The sequence below is a fragment of the Rhinoderma darwinii genome, chromosome 7 (genome assembly GCF_050947455.1).
Source record: "Rhinoderma darwinii isolate aRhiDar2 chromosome 7, aRhiDar2.hap1, whole genome shotgun sequence".
Taxonomy (NCBI): Eukaryota; Metazoa; Chordata; class Amphibia; order Anura; family Rhinodermatidae; genus Rhinoderma; species Rhinoderma darwinii.
In genome coordinates this window covers 42,176,717-42,194,165 of record NC_134693.1, presented here as the reverse complement: position 1 = coordinate 42,194,165, position 17,449 = coordinate 42,176,717, and positions in this window count along the sequence as shown.

Genomic DNA, 17,449 nt, shown 5'->3' with positions numbered 1-17,449 from the left:
AGATGATGATAAAATTCCAGTCATTGACACAAAGCCTCAATCTAACACCTGGATTTATAAGCCACTACATGGACACACGTCACATCCCCATCAGACTGACTCCAGATGCCTTAACTCCTAAGTCATCACCCCTATAACCTCACTTTTATTGCCCCGGCTTATCTTAATGATATATCACCTCATGTACTAATTGTCTTTGTGTAACATCTAAATGTTGTGCTTTTTTCTAAGTCATTCATTTGTTAACTAGCCTGAAGAAGGAGCCTGTGTGCTCTGAAAGCCGCATATAGAACTTTTATGTTTAGCCAATAAAGGTATCATACCTTCTATACTTTTGTCTTTTTTGACACAAAAGTATTTAACATTGCATATTGTCTCTGGCTAACACGGTACTACACTATTTTTTTTACTGTAATCCATATCCTTTACTACTGTACTGTCCCTGAAGAAGTGTGTGCCACCAGCATTAAAAGTACATTGAACTTCAGTAATGCATTATTTTACTAACCTTATGCATTATTTTACCAATGCTTTGAATGGTTAGGAACATCATAAAACATTTTGAAATCAATTATATTGTATATCTGATATTTTTGAGAATGCCAATATGCCACTTGGTTTATAGAAAAGTAGTGGACACAAGAATCTTTATCATGTCATATTTACTTTCATATGTATGTGATTTATTTTTTTTTGCTCATCTACCATGCAAATTGTAATTTTGTATAATTAAGCAGGAAAAAAATTTACATGATCGATAATTTGCATGCAGCAATTTACATGATCAATAATTTGCAATGAAACATTTTTTTGCATTCATGCAACACCAACTAAAGAACTACTTGATTCCTAAAATCAAATACATAAACACTTATACATTCCCAATGTAAATCTTCCCACCTGCTTCTGAGACGCATTCTTGATTTTATTACACGAATAGGTATATTGGAGTTTACATGTTAATGGCTGAGGGGAAAGTTTGGCCTAGTCAAAGACATGAATCAAATAGAGGAGCAAAAGTAGTGTGAAACACTAAGGCTACATTCACACGAGGGTATCAGATTCACGCGAGTGAAAAACGTGAGTGAATCTGGTCCGTGTGTGTTGCGTATGCAACAATGTGCTTTGCGAGTGCCATGCGTTATTCACGCACTCGCAAAGCATATCCTTCTTTTAAATTATTATTGGTTTTCACGCATCCATTGAAAAACGCACCAATATAGGACATGCTATGAGTTTCACGCATGTGTGAACAGCCCCATTGAAATCAATTGGTCCGTGTGCTGCGCATGATTTCCATGGGCAGCACACGGACGTTATTCACGTTCGTGTGAATGTGCCCTAAGGGTATGTTCGCACGCTTAACAAAAAACGGCTGAAAATACGGAGCTGTTTTCAAGGCAATACAGCCCCTGATTTTCAGCTGTTTTTTAAGCAACTGGCGTTTTTTGCGGTGTTTTTTATGGCCATTTTTGGAGCTGGTTTTCTATTGAGTCAATGAAAAACGGCTCCAAAAATGGCTCAAGAAGTGACATGTACTTCTTTTTATGGGGCATCTTTTTACGGGTCCTTATTTGAAAATGAGGCATAAAATAACGCCCCGTTGGAAACAGAACCGTATTTTCCATTGAAATCAATGGGCAGATGTTTGTAGGCGTTCTGCTTCCGATTTTTCAGCCGTTTTTCGGACCGGTTACACCGCAAAAAACATCTGAAAATAGCCCGTGTGCACAAACCCTAATTTTACATTGACACTATAAAAAACGCCTCAATAAACGCCTTTAAGAAAAAGCATCAAATGTTGCTTGAAATTAAAAGAAGCTTCAGTTTCAGCTTCAAAAATGGCTGAAAATCAGAGGCTGTTTTCTCTGGAAACAGCTCCGTACTTTTCAGACATTTTTGATTCTGCATAAACGCCCCGAGAAACGGCTGAAAATACATAGGCTGAAGACCTCCAAACATCTGCCTATTGATTTCAATGGAAAAAACGGCTTTCTGTTAGTAGGTATGGCATGGCTTCAACAAGAGGCCAGAAACATTCCCTAGATATTTTGGTCAATTCAGCTGTGAGACAGATGGAATGGATTTTTGGGCATACATTCATGCAGCAAATATTTTGTTCCACCCATAACGGTGTCCTATTGGGTTGAGATCCGGAGACTAAAGGCAATTCGAGTGAAATAAACTCACTGTGATGCTGTGGAACCAGCTTAAGATGACATGCACTTTGTGACTTGGCGTGATCCTGCTGGGAGTAGCCATCAGAAGATTGGTGGACCTTGGTCATAAAAGGATACACATGGTCAGCAGCATAATTCAGGTAGGCTATGACATTTAAACAGCGCTCAGATGGTTTTAAGGGGCCTGATTTTTTCATTAAATCATTCTCCATACCATTACACAACAAGAAGGTTTAACCGATGACATAAGGTAGAATGGTTTCCTGGATTCATGTGGTTTATAACCAATTCTGCCCATATCATCTACATAATAAAACAGAAATTGAGATCAATAATTTCCCATTTACATTTTTCAACTGTTTGGTTTTGATGAGCCTGTGTCCAATAAGTTTTCTCTCCTTAATTTGCATGGGTAGGATCTACTCTGGTCTTCTGCTGCAGTAGTTAGGCATTCATTCACATGGGGGAATGATTCAGTTTGTTGCCTTAGTCCTGTTTCTAAATACCCTGGACAAGGCAGAGTGGCTTGTTGACACCCATAGGCGTAAGTACAGCCGTAGCAGCCATAGAAGCTGAGGTTGAGGGGGCCCACGCAGATGCAAGAACATTATTCATTTTTATGTGGGTTTTTTGATGCAATATATGGCACTATTATCATACCTTTAAAGCGTACCTAATAAGCTGTCATGTCTGTACATGAGGAATAAAACTACTTATGGCCATTATACTGTATGACTTGTATATGCTGTTTTTCAGCAGTTTTTCCTATCTATACTTCTCAGTTTTCCCTGAGCTAGTGGTTGGAGCCTAACTGCTATCATATCTGCCATACAAAGCAGACACAGAAAAGAGAAGCTCCTGCTCTCCATTCTCTCTGTAGCACATCCCCAGAAACAGCAGGATAGAGGATATTACACAGCAGTACTCAGCAGTGTAGCTGTAAGTCCAGAACTAAGAGGAGATAGAACACATATTAGAAGCAGCAGCATGGAGAACATCATACAGTAGTAATGAGCAGTGTAGCTGTGAATCAGACACTGGGGTGACATAGAACACTTACTAGAAGCAGCAGCAGCACAGAGGACATCATTCAGCAGTAATGAGCAGTGTGGCTGTGAATCCAGCACTGGGGTGAGATAGAACACTCAATAGAAGCAGCAACAACATGAGGACATCATACAACAGTATTGTGCATTACAGCTGTAAATCCAGCACTGTGGTGAGATTCAGTAGAAACCTTAATAAAAGCTGCAGAAGCATCTCTGTGTATGTCTCTCTCTCTCTCTCTCTCTCTCTCTCTCTCACACACTCTTCTCCTGCTCCCCCTCTCCATGGACTTCTATGGCCATCATGTAACTTGATGTCTAAGTGAGCTGAGAATCTGTCTCATTTCTCAAGATGGATTTCGCAGAAATTCAGAGTTAGTGAATAACGAGGAGAGGGGAGAGCCTGATAAGTAGAGAAAGAGGCAATTTTATCTAATAAGATATATTAGAAAGTTTCTTATATTCACGTGCACTTTTGATTTATTCAAAGCTTGTTGAAAAGTTAGTGAGCATTTTATTATTGCTACTTATGCTGCTGTTTCTGTTTCATGTCACTTCTTGGTGACGGCCCATCTCATTTTGCTATGGAGCACTATGAATTCATGTTACGACCGTGTTGCTGCACCAACAGAATCCCTATATATATATATCTCTCTTTTGCTTACTCTTTACTAATGCATGTTACTGATACTTTCCTGTCAGCTTGAACCAGCCTAGCCATTGTCCTATAAGCTTTGCAGACACTTATGTCTGCAGAACTAGTGCTCGCTAGGTGTTTTTTGGTTGGTGCATATAATAGGTTGGGGGACACAGCCAGACGTACACAGCCAGAAGGACAATATCTATGCACTTAAGCAATTAACATAGGCACACGACCCTAATAGCATCTGTGATACATTGCAATTTTAATATGTCTCATTGATTGATGGGCTGGGCAGATCCCCGTATATGTGCTGCCCAGCTTCCCAGTCTGCCACTCAGGGCTCAGCCCATCTTTACAGAGCTATTTAATTAGCAAATTAAGTTTATGACATTATCATGAATATTTTCTCCAATTAAAAATATTAAAACTTAAATTCATACTGGTCTTCTGATGTCTTCATCACACACCGCAGTAGAGTGAATTTGGGTTTATTTGTCAATTGTTTGTTCATTTGTGTCCACCACCCATCACCATTAATTTATGTTTAATTACTGCGTCAAGAAAAGAAAAGGGAAGTAGCATTTGGACATGATTTGATAAAATAAGCTTAAATGACATTGATGAGACATCTACCTTGAGCTCTCAATTTCTGAAGACAATGTCAAGTTGCATATTAAAATAAACACATGGGAAAAATGTAAATAGATTACAGATACATTAACATAATATGAAATTAGAGAGCGTATGACAGATGGGGATTTAGGTAGAAAATAAATTATTATTGCACGTGCATATAAGACAGTCTGTGAACAGAACATTGCTTCCAATGATAACAAGATGGCTAGGATTTCACGGAAAGTGACAGCTTATTAGGTTTTTGCTGCCACTTATACCCACAATATCATAATAATGTCTGCTCTTAGCACATCCAAATAGAACATTAACACAGTATTACACACTTATTGTTAGAAAAATAAAATTATAGGTCGTCGAAAAATAAAGAATTTTTTAATAATTAGATAGATTTTTATATTTATGATTACACCTAAAATAATATAATACTTATCCATACCATAACAATTACCTTTCAGTTACAAATGTCACTAAAACGCTTTCATGTTTCACTTATATTTTGATACATGAGATACCAGTGTTCTCAACCCTGTGCGATATCAAATGATAAAGGGTTTTTAGCAAGGGGTTATGTTAGACTGAAAATACCTGCGGCACCTTATGCACTGACTTACCTGCTTATGTCAGTGGTAAATGGATCCCCATAAAAATTGTTTCCCCCATGAACATGTGTCCTGCTTTAGCCCCACCCCAATTAATTTGTGGCATCATAAGTACATGTAGTATACCTCTAAATATAGGTAATATAAATAATACCGCAGTAACATGACCAATTATTACCACAATATGTCGGATGGATAAATGCAGTACTAATTAGAAGCAGTCAGATGGAGAATAAACAATGAAATCCTTTGACTTAACCCCTTAATGACCAGCCTATTTTAAACCTTAATGACCAAGGTATTTTTTACGTTTTTCCATCGTCTCATTCCAAGAGATATAACTTTTTTATTTTTGCGTCGACATAGCTGTATAAGTTCTTGTTTTTTGCGGGACAAGTTGTATTTTTTAATAGCACCATTTTGAGGTACATATTATTTATTGATTAACTTTTATTAACTTTTGTTTTGGGGGGAATAGAAAAAAAAATGACATTTCGCCACTCTTTTTCGCGTCCTAAATCTACGCCGTTTAATGTGTGGTATAAATAACACAATTACTTTATTCAGCGGGTTGTTACGATTGCAACGATATCAAATTTGTATAGATTTTTTTATGTTTTACTACTTTTACAGAGTAAAAACGCTTCTTTTTCAAAATTATTTGTTTTTGTGTCTCCATGTTTGAAGAGCCATAACTTTTTTATTGTTCCGCCGATGCAGTTGTTCGAGGGCTTTTTTTTTTGCGTGTAGACTTGTAGTTTTTATTGGTATCATTTTGGAGTAGATGCGACTTTTTGATCACTTTTTGTCACATTTTTTTTATGTCAGGATTCACAAAACACAGCAATTTTTCCATCGTTTTTTAATTTAATTTTTTACGCCGTTCACCGTGCAGGTTAAATAATGTAATAGCTTTATAGTTGGGGTCATTACGGACGCGGCGATACTTTTTTACTAGTCCCATTAGGGGACTTTAATATGTGATCATCCGATCGCTATTATAATACACTGCAATACTTTCTTATTGCAGTGTATTACTGCCTGTCCGTTTAAAATGGACAGGCATCTGCTAGGTCATGCCTCCGGCATGACCTAGCAGGCATTCACTACAGGCAGACCTGGGGGCCTTTATTAGGCCCCCAGCTGCCATCGGAGACACAGACACTCGGCGATCTTATCGCCAGGTGTCGGTGGGAGAGAGAGGGAGCTCCATCCCTCTCTCCAAAACAACTCAGATGCGGCCAGGGGCGTAACTAGGAAAGACTGGGCCCCATAGAAAACTTTTGACTGGGGCCTCCTCCCCGGGTGTCACACAACCCCCCCTTGTAGATAGTGCCTTTTTTACAGTCCCCCCCTGTAGGTAACGCCATACAGCCCCCCCTGTAGATAACGCCATACATCCCCCTGTAGATAACGCCATACAGACCCCCCTGTAGATAACGCCACACAGCCCCCCTGTAGATAATGCCATACATCCCTCTGTAGATAACGCCATACAGACCCCCCTGTAGATAACGCCATACAGCCCACCCTGTAGATAACGCCATACAGACCCCTTTGTAAATAACGCCATACAACCCCCCTGTAGATAACGCCATACAGCCCCCCTGTAGATAACGCCATACAGCCCCCTGTAGATAACGCCATACAGCCCCCTGTAGATAACGCCATACAGCCCCCTCTGTAGATAACGCCATACAGCCCCCTCTGTAGATAACGCCATACAGCCCCCCCTGTAGATAACTCCATACAGACCTACCCTGTAGATAACACCATACAGCCCACCCTGTAGATAACACCATACAGCCCACCCTGTAGATAATGCCATACAGCCCCCCCTGTAGACAGCGCCATACAGCCCACCCTGTAGATAGCGCCATACAGTCCCCCCCTGTAGATAGCGCCATACAGCCCACCCTGTAGATAACGCCATACAGCCCTCTGTAGATAACGCCATACAGACCCCCTGTAGATAGCGCCATACAGCCCCCTTTAGATAGCGCCATACAGACCCCCCTGTAGATAGCACCATACAGCCCCCCCTGTAGGTAACTCCATACAGCCCCCCCTGTAGGTAACGCCATACAGCCCCCCCCTGTAGGTAACGCCATACAGCCCCCCCTGTAGGTAACGCCATACAGCCCCCCCTGTAAGTAACGCCATACAGCCCCCCTGTAGGTAACGCCATACAGCCCCCCCTGTAGGTAACGCCATACAGCCCCCCCTGTAGGTAACGCCATGCAGCCCCAACCCCCAAAAAAATCTGACCTACAGTGTGTCCTACAAAAGACATGTATCCCTTATCCACAGGATAGGGGATACATGTTTGATCGCTGGCAATGATAAGGAGAACGGGGGATTTCCGGAGTCTGCGCAGCTCAATAAAAATGAAAGGAGCGCGACCGGCGCTCCATTCATTTCTACGGAGCTGCCGACACAGACCCCGGAATTCCGAGGTTTCTCATGGAGAACTTCAGGAGACTTTCGGTCCTCCGTTCTCCCTATCGCTGCCAGCGATCACACATGTATCCCCTATCCTGTGGATAGGGGATACATGTCTTATGTAGGAACAGCCCCTTTAATGGCAGAGCAGGGAGATACCTCCGTGCTCTGCCGTTGTGTTCAGTGGCGTCGCGCTGTAGCAGCCATTGCGGCAGCTAGCGGAGCCTCCGGCCATGGTGGGGGCCCGTGCCGGCGGGCGACATGGTCCCCCTCATGCCGCGGGCCCCGTAGCAGCCGCTACGGCTGCTATAGGGGTAGTTACGCGACTGGATGCGGCGCACGCTATTGAGCGCTGCATCTGAGGGGTTAAACGGGTGAGATTGATTCTTATATTGATCTCACACGTTCGAGCAGGGACGTCCCCAGCTCTCAGCTACATCTGGCAGCTGAGGGCAGGGAGATTTGACAGCTCCCTGCTCTGTTTACTTATTCTGAAGCAGCGCCGTAAAAAGGCTTATGCATCAGAATAAAGCCCATTAGTGGCCGCCGTGAAAAGGCATATTGGCGGTCACTAACGGGTTAAGGCCAATGATCGGGCGTACAAGCACTCATACAAACACCTCATTCTCGATCATTACCCTGTGTAAACAGGGCACCGATCTGCCAACACACAAGGTCATTTGTCGTCTGATCATATCTTTTATGCAACCCAAAAAATGTTTGCTTGTCAGCAGCACATATCCCGTGTAAACAGGGGATATGTTTCCAACCAGATGCAAATGTATGGGAACAAACCGTCTCTATATATTCCGATCATTCTCCATTTAAATAGGGCAAGCAAGCGCCGATCGACATGCTGTATTGTTGAACGCTCTTGTTGACCGAGGCAGAAAACCTGCCTGCGTAAAAGGGCCTTTACAGTTGACATCTCTTATTGTAGATTTCTTTTGAATCTGATGACTTCTTCCAGCTTTGACGCGCCCCTACAGAGTTTGCCTACTACAACAGCAACAATGTTCCTTATGGCAGCCACAATGTCCCCCATGATAGCCACAATGCCTCCATGACAACAACAATGCCCTCAATACCTACTGAAAATGCCCCTATCCCAGTCACAATGTACTCTATACCAGCTACAAAGTCTTTCATGAGAGAATACATAGCAGCTGTATCTCAAAAAGTAGAACAAATTTTAATAAAATGTATTTATAAAGTTGCACCAAATACCCTGACTAACATTTTTATATAAAAAAAAATTGCCTTTCAAAGGTTTACAATAGCCTTTAACCTTTCTTGCAGCTATATGCCGTTATGAACACTTGACACCAGGCCTCTACAATAGTTGTACTGTCGAGTGTAACTCACGTTTTTAGCTTCCACCATGATTTAGACATTGCAGAATAAATGTTGTCCCAAGGGAAAGGTATGCTTCAAAGGCAACTTTTTTGTGTTGCAATAACATGTAACACAATATCGTACAGATAACTATAGGCCATAATTCATACCTTGGTGTTTTCTATAGCTTTATATAAATTCCATAATTAATAATAATTAAATACCAAATAAGCAGTAGCGGACGCAGGCAGCTTGGGGCCCCTGTGGAAGAACAGTGTATGGGCCCCTTGTTTTTCAATATCTTATCATAGATCACCACCTTATGTCGCTCTAACAATCCATCAGTAGTTGTTAGTCATAAAATGTATTACCTCAGGCATTTACATTCAATCCAATAGACAGAAGGAGGCTGTTTTAAGGTGACAGTGGGCCCCTTGCCTACTGAGCCCCTGTACCGCTGCACATGTTGCACCAATGGTATGTCCGCCCCTGCATATAAATATAATTTAAGGGAAAATTCTACTTTTAATCTATATTTTACATTTAAAATCGACATCATTTGTTGAGTAAAATCACTTGCTTTACATGTACTCATTTTGATGGACATTTTTTTTCTCTCAATGAATATCTAAAATTAAAGACTCCCGACGTATAACGCTGACAAAAGGCCAAAACGCATCCGACTGTTTGGCATACAGTGATATACATCATCCAGGGACTGGCCCTGAGAAAACTCCTGAAGCCCTCCGGCACTGCTCCTGACATTACTGTCCATTTATGGACAGGGACGCCAAGAGATTTGGAAAGCCGGAGTCCCCAGCCAGAGCATTGGCATCGCTCTGGCTTGGGATTCCGGCTCTGGAGAAGCCCCTGACATCACTGTCCATATATGGACAGTGATGACGGAAGCTTTTAGACATATACATTTAACGTATAGCTGTAACAGATCGTCACCTTCAGACGTATACATTTAATGTATAGCTGTAACAGATCGTCACCCTCAGGCTCCCAAGGTAAAAAAAAAACGCATACCGCACGGTATACGCTTTTTTGCGGGATCCCTCTTTACTTACAAGAAACATGGATCCAAGCCTAGGGAAAAAGAAAAATATTTCTAAGAGAAAGATTTGCGAATACTTTCCCTCTTTTCTAAGTTGGGATCTGTTTCTAAAGAGAAGGAAACAGCAAAGCAAATTTCCCTAATGCCTTATGAACATATTACGGATCTGTGTTGTACTGATCTATAATACAGCAGCCATAGAAATCTATGGGTCCATACTGTATCTCCGTGTGCCTCCAATTTCATTTGGGGGCATACAGATATTTTTCTCACATTTTCATACGTGCCATACTAGGAAGGTATGCTTTGTTTCTAGTGGAGAATATGACACCTCATGGAGGCACCACGCTGCAGCAGACAGAGTAATACGGATTGGTAGGGACTCTGTGTGACTTGGTACAGGCTCCCTACAAAAAGTTTTTCTGTATTTATATGGTCTAATACTAGTCAAGAATGAGCCTAGTGACATCTTTACTTTTCCTATGCAATATTGTAAGTTAGTGTAGTTACGGGTAACATATAACTTGTAAATGGAATATGTGTATATATATTTATATATATATATATATATATATATACATATATATATATATATATACATATATATATATATATACATATATACATATATATATACATATATATATATATATATATATATATATATATATACATATATACACTACCGTTCAAAAGTTCAGGGTCACCTAGAAATTTCCTTATTTTTGAAAGAAAAGCAGTTTTTTTTCAATGAAGATAACATTAAATTAATCAGAAATACACTATATACATTGTTAATGTGTTAAATGACTATTCTAGCTGCAAACGTCTGGTTTTTAATGCAATATCTACATAGGTGTATAGAGGCCCATTTCCAGCAACCATCACTCCAGTGTTCTAATGGTACATTGTGTTTGCTAACTGTGTTAGAAGGCTAATGGATGATTAGAAAACACTTGAAAACCCTTGCGCAATTATGTTAGTACCGCTGTAAACAGTTTTGCTGTTTAGAGGTGCTATAAAACTGACCTTCCTTTGAGCTAGTTGAGAATCTGGAGCATTACATTTGTGGGTTCGATTAAACTCTCAAAATGACTAGAAAAAGAGAACATTCATGTGAAACTCGACAGTCTATTCTTGTTCTTAGAAATGAAGGCTATTCCATGCGAGAAATTGCCAAGAAACTGAAGATTTCCTACAACGGTGTGTACTACTCCCTTCAGAGGACAGCACACACAGGCTCTAACCAGAGTAGAAAGAGAAGTGGGAGGCCCCGCTGCACAACTGAGCAACAAGACAAGTACATTAGAGTTTCTAGTTTGAGAAATAGATGCCTCACAGGTCCTCAACTGGCAGCTTCATTAAATAGTACCCGCAAAACGCCAGTGTCAACGTCTACAGTGAAGAGGCGACTCTGGGATGCTGGCCTTCAGGGCAGAGTGGCAAAGAAAAAGCCATATCTGAGACTGGCTAATAAAAGGAAAAGATTAATATGGGCAAAAGCACACAGACATTGGACAGAGGAAGATTGGAAAAAAGTGTTATGGACAGACGAATCGAAATTTGAGGTGTTTGGATCACACAGAAGAACATTTGTGAGACGCAGAACAACTGAAAAGATGCTGGAAGAGTGCCTGACGCCATCTGTCAAGCATGGTGGAGGTAATGTGATGGTCTGGGGTTGCTTTGGTGCTGGTAAAGTGGGAGATTTGTACAAGGTAAAAGGGATTTTGAATAAGGAAGGCTATCACTATATATATATATATATATATATATATATATATATATATATATATATTAGAGATGAGCGAATCGATTCTACACAAATCAAGTTTGTGACGAATTTCCCAAAAGTTTTGTATTTTAGCAAGTCTGAAACTTTTGGGATTCGTCCCACAAGAATAGCTCAAACTGTCAGCTACCATTTTATGGATCAGAAGAAGACAAGAAGACAGAGGAAAAGGATCACATGACATAGGGGGTGGCCGGGCAGGCTTCTCGATAATGCCTTGCAGGCAGCTCTCCCTCTAGCACAGCCAATCATGAGGGGTATAGATGTGAGTCATTGATGACTCAGTGGATGACAGACATATGAGTCACAGCCCTTTTAAACAGCCCAACCAGTAAATCCTGCTGCTTTGTGGGAGTACAGATAGGAATGAGAGTACGTCAAACCAAGAGTGAGAGATAGTAAAACACAGAATACAGATAGGTAGTGGATTAGTACCAGTGACTGTGTTTTATAGTGAGGAGAAGAGAATAGATAATTAGATTTACAATACTTTGATGGAAAGATAGATTTTAGGGCCTGTTCACATCAGCGTTGCCCTACCGTTAAGAGGTTCTGTCTGAGGTTTCCGTCTGGTTAACCCCTCAACGGAAAGGCAAACTGAAACCTTAGCTTCCGTTTCCCTCCCCATTTATCTCAATGGTGACGGAAACATTGCTAAAGGTTTCCATTTGTCACTGTTGTGACAGGGTTCCATTTTTCTTGATGGAACCAATAGCGCAGTCGTCCCTGATATATATCTTTACATATATATACAGTGCTGTGAAAAAGTATTTGCCCCTTGCCCGATTTCACTCTAATTTTGCTTATTTGTCAAATTTAAATGTTTTAGATCATCCAACTACCTTTAATATAAGATAAAGTGTCACGATAAGTGGGTATGTGGACCCACTAGGCCGCACCGCTGTAGCGGAGTAGCAGCTGGTCAAACAACAGTCCTAGTACAAAAGTACCTTTAATAGTCCAGATAGTAATGGAGGCTCGGCACAGATGAACTTGTAGACACCAGACGTGGTGTATATCAGCAGGTGTGACCGGTGGCACAACACGACTCCAACAGGTTAAGGCACAGGAACAGATATAGCACGGAATACAGGTAGCAGGGCACGGGAACAACGGGAACAGGATAACACCATTTGCTAAAGCTAACATGGGTAAAAACAACAATGCTCAGGCAGTGAATGAAAGGGTAGAGCCCTTTTGATAGTCCAGGGTAATCATGAGCTAATTACAGATTTTCCTCATGTGTGTGCACTGGCCCTTTATGCCCGTGCATGAGCGCGCGCGCACCCTACGGGAACTAGTGCAACGATGCGGAGGTGAGTGCTAGCGTCTCTCAGGAGGGAGATGCCGCCCAGCACTCACTTGTCCATGGCCGCGGCCGTCAGGGGGGCAGGTAAGCATGACGGTCTGCGGCTGTGGACGTTACATAAAGACAACACGAGAGAACACATTAGCTTTTAAATGATCATTCCAGTTACCGAGGATAAAGATTCATTCAATACCTACTGTATATCACCCATGTGTAGAATTTTTCGCCCTGAACCTAATAACTGGCTGTGCCACCCTTGGCAGTAACAACTGCAGTCAAACGTTTGCGATAACTTGTGAGACTTTTACATTGCTGTGGCCCACTTTTGTTTGCAGAATTGCTTTAACTTGGGTACATAGGAGGGTTTTCAAGCATGAACTGCTCGTTTAGTGTCTTGCCACAGCATTTCAATGGGATTTGAGTGGGGACTTTGACTTGCCCACTCTAAAACATAAATTTTTTGGTCTTTTCAACAATTCATCCATTGCTTCAGATCATTGTCCTGCTGCATAACTTAATTTCAATTGAACTTTAGCTCACCAACTAATGGGCGTACATTCTCCTTCAGGATTTCCTGATAGGGAACAGAATCTATGGTTCCATCAGTCAAGTCAAGTCAAGTCGCCCAGTTCCTGCAGAAGCAAAGAAGCCCCAAACCAACACACTACCACCACCATGTATGACTGTTGGTATGATGTTCTTATGATGGAATGCGGTATTAGCTTTACGCCAGATGTAACAATACCCATGTTTTCCAAAAAGTTCCACCTTTGAATCATCAGTCTTCAGAATTTTATCCCAAAAGTCTTGGGGGTCAACTAAATTTTGTTTGGCAATTGTGACATAAGCCTTTGTGTTCTTTTTGGTCAGCAGTGATTTGCGCCTTGCAACTCTTCCATGTATGCCATTTTTGTTTATTGTCTTTTTGTGGACCCTAATTGAGCCAAGTGAGGCCTGCAGTTCTTTAGATATTCATTTGGGTTCTTTTGTGACCTCCTGGATGAGTCAACAATGCACTTTTGGTGAAATTTTGGTAGACTGGCCACTCCTGGAAAGGTTCACCACTGTTCCAAGTTTTGTCCATTTGTGTTCTCACTGTGGTTCCCTGGAGTCCCAGAGCCTTAGCAGTCGCTTTGTAACCCTTTCCAGACTGTTTAATTTTAATGACTGTTTTTCATTTGTATTTGATTCCCTTTAGAACGTGGCATCGTGTGCTGCTTTCTGAGACCTTCTACCATGCCTCACATTGCCAGACAGGTTCTATTTAAGTGATGTTTAGATTCAGCATGTCTGGCAGTAATCACAACTGGTTGTGGCTAGTGAAAATTAACCAAATTGCCAATTGAATTTGGTTAACTATTTGATTAGTAGCTAACTGGGCAATTACTGTTTCACATTGGGCCATGTTGGGCTGAACAGCATTTTTCCTTAAATAAATGAAATCACTTGTGATAAACAACATGTTATGCTTACTTGGGTAATCTTTCTCTAATATTAAAAGTAGTTTGATGATCTGAAAAATTCAAGTGTGACAAATATGTATAAATAGGAGAAATTAGAAAGGAGGTAAATAATATGTGTGTGGGTGTGTATATATATATATATATATATATATATATATATATATATATATGTATGTGTGTGTGTGTGTGCGTGTGTGTGTATATGTGTGTGTATACACATATATATATTTATATATAGAGAGAAATGTAGAGCGTAGTAACGGCACCAGGACTTCAAGATGGATGAAAGCAAAAGTGGATTTATTTCACCTCAACACAGCAACGTTTCGGTTCAACAGGAACCTTTCTCAAGCCATATATATATGTGTGTGTGTGTATACATATATGTGTGTATGTATGTATGTATATTTTTATATATATATATATATATATATATGTTTACTTTTAGGTAAGCGTATGCGTTACATTGTATCTTAGCTAATGACTCCATTTGACCATGATACCTGTTTCTAGTTCATTTGTAACTTTCTCTTCTTGTAATGTTAGTATTGCACACCACAGTAAATAAGATAAAGTGTACTCAATTTGTGCTTGTAATTAGCTGTGCTCCAGTGCAATTTAGAATCCTTGATTATTTCCTTCTTTTGTGACCCTACCCCCAATGAGCTACTGTGAATTCAATGCGCCCTTCCAATCTTCCCTTCATATCAAGCTCACTTGATTCTGCTTCAAGGCAAAGTACTGGGAAAACATTATACACTAATTAGATCTCTTTTGCTCTCTCTCTCTTTGTCTATTTTGTTCCAAGATGGACTAATTTATCCTTGTACATAATATATGGACACTGCATGAATAAAAGATTCATGTTTTTATTTGTTCTTCCACTAATTGGTAAAGAGTTGTATAAACAAATTGTTAAAAAAGAGTAAAAATGAAGCACAAAATAATACTATTTAATTAAATCATTAAACCTAAAGCTTGTCATATGGATGCGTCTTAATGCACCTTGAAGAAACAATGGATCAGTGAACTCCTTGGCTATGCATGAAATAGTTAAATTGTGTTGTAGTTTTCTTTTTTTTTTTCTTTTTTCTTGAGGCAAATGCTACTGTTTTCCCCCAATGGATATAATTATGCCTTGAATTTCAAATGCAGAGAACAAACAAATACAATGCGAGTTTCAAACAGAACCTGTTCCTCTGTTCCAATTGACAGCAGGTGCATTGAGTACATGTTTCTAAGAACATATTGACAATTATAGCTCTATGATAATGAAAGTGGATTTGAAGAGTAAAGAATAAGTACATACAACTTTTTTTTTTAGACACCTTAGGCTATGGGAGAAAATTTATCAAAAGAACCAAATGCACCCTCCTGTTCAAAACAGATTATGAAATCCTATGAATGTGAAACTCGTAATTTATGTTCAGATGTTTTTGCAATATTGTACAATTATTTTTTAAATGTATATTTTAATTTGGGTTTACCTGCCCAGTATGTGAAAGAAAAAAAAAGATTCTCTGCTTTGACTCTGAGGTTATATTCCTGGAATTAGGTCTCTGCGGTCTTTGTTGAGCTGACACTTTTATAAAGTGAGTTTGAGTTTTAAGGAGCAATAATATGGCACCCAAAGAATTCTACGAGGCTGTACTGTACCTCTGTTTGCCAACCGATTTCATACGTAAGCATACAGAGATATTTTAGGTCAGAATCATATGAAGTCTGGCAGGAAATAAATAGTAGCATGCTCCTTCAGATGCCTTATTATGGGAGGGTATCTCTATAAGATGGTACCGTATAAGGCAGCACCATACTGTAGCCCATGGTGTGCCCATGGCATCATAGTATAGAACTGTAGAGATTCTGTGTTCCATCATACAGGCTTTGTGCACACAGCTCTGCTATGTGCATGATATCTAATACTTATACACTGTATACTTTCTTCATTACTATTGAATATATGAAGAAATAGGGCAGCACTGTTGCCTTGCAGCGCTGGGGTTCTGAGTTTGGATCTAACCAGGGCAACATCTGCATGCTGTTTACATGTTCTCAATGTACTTGAAGAATTTTTCTCCAAATATTGGCAATATCTCAAGCCAGAAGTTTGAGGGTACGAACACACACAGATTAATTGCGGAAAATCCGCAGCATTTTACAGTGGCAGCAGTGTGGTGAGATTTCAATAAATCTCGTCCCCACAATGCGGAAAAATGAAGCCGACAATACCGCACATAAATTAACCTGTGGTGTGGTTTCTTCAACCGCAGCATGTCAATTAATTCTGCGGATTTGCAGCTCTTCTGTTGCGGGTTTTCCCATTGAATTCAATGGGGTGCTGAAACCCGCAACAAAGTGGTGTGTTTTGCGATATTTGCAGCGGACTCACAGTGATTCCGTGCCAAGTAAGAAAAAAAAAAGTTATACTTACCCAGAGAGTTCCCTGCTTCTTCTTCAGTCCAGCCTCTCTGGATGACGTTGCAGGTCATGTGACCGCTGCAGTCAATCACAGGCTGCAGCGGTCACATGGCCTGCAACGTCATCCAGGGAGGCCAGAGCGGACGTCAGAGGAGGGAGGGGGTAAGTATGTGCGATAATTTACACAGTGTAATTTACGCCCTAAAAAACGGACCACAGTGTGGGTTTTTGGACGGCATTCCCTGCGGTGTTCAGAGTGGATATGCTGCGGAGCTTGACGCAGTGTATCCGCCCTGAATACGCTGTGTGTGTTCGTACCCTCAAAGATGCCATTGAGGAAGCAAGCAGGCAGTCCATTTGCCCTATAGCCGTGTGAATATGAGCAAGTGATTTGGAGCTCAGTATCAGAAATGTATACATTTTCAATACTCTATAAAGAAATATTTGGAAATTAATTTTTGGAGATAAAAAATGAATGGTGCACAAAGTGGACATTCACTTTTGAGTTAAAAGCAGCTAATGTTAT